This window comes from Elephantulus edwardii, unplaced genomic scaffold (assembly GCF_000299155.1).
Source record: "Elephantulus edwardii isolate Elephantulus edwardi_28Jun2011 unplaced genomic scaffold, EleEdw1.0 scaffold00215, whole genome shotgun sequence".
In the NCBI taxonomy this organism is placed as follows: Eukaryota; Metazoa; Chordata; class Mammalia; order Macroscelidea; family Macroscelididae; genus Elephantulus; species Elephantulus edwardii.
The window spans coordinates 1,100,121-1,103,441 of NW_006399965.1; the positions used below are offsets into that span (position 1 = coordinate 1,100,121).

Below are 3,321 nucleotides of genomic sequence, written 5' to 3' on the forward strand. Positions count from 1 at the left end.
AATTTCAGAACCATCTCAGGAACAGGTTTGAGGGCTTAAAGACTAATGAGCGAAGACCAGATGAGTTGTAGGAGGATATCAAGAGTATCATCCAGGAAGAGTGCAAATGGTCATTGCAAAGAGAGAAGAGGAAGAGAAGACCAAAATGGATGTCAGAAGAGACTCTGAAAATTGCACTGGAGTACAGAGAAGCCAAAGCAGAAGGAAGAATTCAAGAAACTAAAGAGTTGAACAGAAGATTTCAAAAGACAGCACGGGATGACAAAGTAAAATATTACAATGAAATGTGCAAGGAGTCGGAGTCAGAAAATCAAAAGGGCCGAACTCGCTTAGCATTTCTTAAGCTCGAGGAATTGAAGAACAAATTCAAACCTACAGTTGCTATAATCAAGGATGCTTTAGAAAGAATATTAAATGATCCAGGAAGTATTAAAAGGAGATGGAAAGAATATACTGAGTCACTAACGCCTAGTATGTTAATATTCATGTGTTCTATTTCATTTTTAACAATTTTCCGTTTTTCAATATTCAAGCTATGTTCAAATTCCATGTTCAATTCCATGTTCAAATTGTTAAATGATGCTCCTTATTGATTTTCCTCATTTCAACTGACTTTCAATCTGGAATCTAGCACTATGCTAACTATCCTTTTCATTTAGTGTTCACAGGGTTTTCAGAAACCTGTTATTTAGGAAGTAGATGGCGTATCCTGTTTTCTAATCTGTCTTAATCAAGGAGATTCACAAAAATATGTCTAAGATTTTCTAAGGGGAAACCCTTTTGGCATTTGACACACCAGTCGCACAGATTTCAGTGTCACAACAACCTCAAGTTTCCTCAGTAGTGCACACTGACAGACAAGTGCTGCACCACTTAAAACAACATTCTGTCCCAACACTATTAAGACTTAAAAGTTGGGGGTAAACTATTTGGGTGTTTCTGATTGTATTCACAATCAAATGTAAGCCGATTAACTGTATCTGAGTTTGAGCTGTGGGTGGGAGCTGATTAACTGTTCCTGATTTCACTTATAATCAGCTATGGTGGGAAGCCTCTTGTGTAGGCAAACAGGATCTGGTAGGTGGGCCTTTGTATTTAAAAATTGGTTGGGCATTTGGGCCTGTGGTCTTCAGACCTGTATTAGTAGTATTTGAAGAAGATATAAAAATTGCCAGTTACTTCATCTTGCCTGGACCCATAACCAACACCCATGGCACTAACAGCTAGGAAATCAAAAGCTGTATTTGCACTGGCAAGGTTTGCTACCAGGGACCTCGCCAAAATGCTGAAAAGCCATGATGTCAGTTAAAGACTAGGGTGCAGTTCCTTCTTTCCGGACCTGGCTGAGCAGGAGGCGCCATCATGGGAGTTGACATTTGCCACAACAAGGACAGAAAGGTCCGCCGCAAAGAGCCCAAGAGCCAGGACATCTACCTCCGGCTGTTGGTCAAGCTCTACAGGTTCCTGGCCAGAAGGACCAACTCCACCTTCAACCAGGTTGTGCTGAAGAGACTGTTTATGAGCCGCACCAACTGGCCACCGCTGTCCCTGTCTCGGATGATCCGAAAGATGAAGCTTCCTGGCAGAGAAAACAAGACGGCTGTGGTGGTTGGGACCATAACAGATGACCTACGAATTCAGGAGGTTCCCAAGCTGAAGGTGTGTGCTCTGCGCATGAGCAGCCGGGCCTGAAGCCGCATCCTCAAGGCTGGAGGCAAGATCCTCACCTTCCAGCTGGCCCTGGACTCGCCCAAGGGCTGTGGCACCGTGCTGCTGTCGGGGCCGCGCAAGGGCCGAGAGGTGTACAGGCACTTCGGCAAGGCGCCGGGCACCCCACACAGCCACACCAAACCCTACATCCGCTCCAAGGGCCGGAAGTTCGAGCGTGCCCGAGGCAGAAGAGCCAGCCGCGGCTACAAGAACTAACCCCAGACCGTGCCCTGTCATTAAAAGCTATTGGCTGTTTCTGAAAAAAAAAAAAAAGAAAGAAAAAGACTAGGGTGCAGCTGATCCAAAGCAAGATTTTTTTTCAATTACTTACTATGCAAATGAAAGTTGGACAATGAATACAGATGACAGAAGAATATATGCCTTTGAGCTGTGTTGTTGGAGAAGAGTGCTGAAAATACCATGGATTGCCAAAAAGACAGTCTTGGAAAAGGTGCAACCAGGATATTCCTTCAAGACAAGGATAGTGAAATTTCTTCTCACATACTTGGACATGTTAAGAGGGAAAGAACATTATGCTTGCAAAGGTGGAGGATCAGCGAAGAAGAGGAAGACATGAGATGGACTGACAGTGCAATGGCAGGCTCAGGTGTGTCAGAAATTATAACGATACCCTGGATAGAGCAAGGTTCAGATTTATTGTTCATAGAGTCACTATGAGTTATACTCAATTCAACAATAGGACTTAGCAACAACAATACTGGTCATAATAGTAAGAAAGTGAATTTAAGAGTATCTTCATCCCTTTTAAAAATTATTTCCTAAAGATTAATTATATATTAAATAACTTGCTACTTGGTCAACTATGACCCATGCCAATCCCATGAACCACAATAGAACAATCAATTTTTATCTAAAGGTGAATGTATTGATGAGCCAACCAATATTTTATTCTGGTCTCTGCTTTAATAAGTAACTGGATTGCTTTTTTGTTATGTGCCATTGAGTCATCTACAACTCATAGTGACCTATGAACAATGACTGTGAACTTTAGCATGCTATAAACTAGCCTTACCATCTGAAATACCTGATCCCACTGCCACAATACACCCTCTACTTCTGAGATCTTCATCTCCTATGCTGACCCTACACCCTTCTGAGCATGATGGCCTTCTCCAAGCCCTTCATGGTAACATGCCCAAAGTATGTGAGATAGAGTATTAACATTCTTGTTTTCAAGGAGCAACCTGGTTTTACCCTCTCCAGTAAACTCCTGTTTGTTCTCTTGGGGGCCCATGATATGTTCGATATTCCTCTCCAGCACTAAAATTAAAAAATATCAATTCTTTGTCATCCTTGGTCATTGTCCAGATCTAAGATGCTTAAATAGCAATTGAGAAGACGATGGGTAGGAACAGAAGACCATGGCTTGGTCTGTAGACTGACACCGTTGCTCTTTTTTAAAAAAAATTTTTATTGCCAAGCAAAGAAGGCACAAAACCGATTTAAAGTTCCTTTGGGGACAAAGTTTTATAGAGTGAAAGCGGTGTCCTGGAATAAGAAAGTTTAATAGAAGAAATTAATAACATTTTTGACCCGTCTTACAGCATCATTTATCACTCCCAAAACAGGCCATCCTTTTATACAGAGTCA

At 42.0% G+C, this 3,321-nt stretch overlaps 1 pseudogene; it reads left to right on the top strand.

Moving 5' to 3' along the window:
• Positions 1 to 1,362: 1,362 nt before the first annotated feature.
• LOC102869001 lies at positions 1,363 to 1,926 on the top strand (annotated as a pseudogene).
• The last annotated feature ends 1,395 nt before the right edge of the window (positions 1,927 to 3,321 follow it).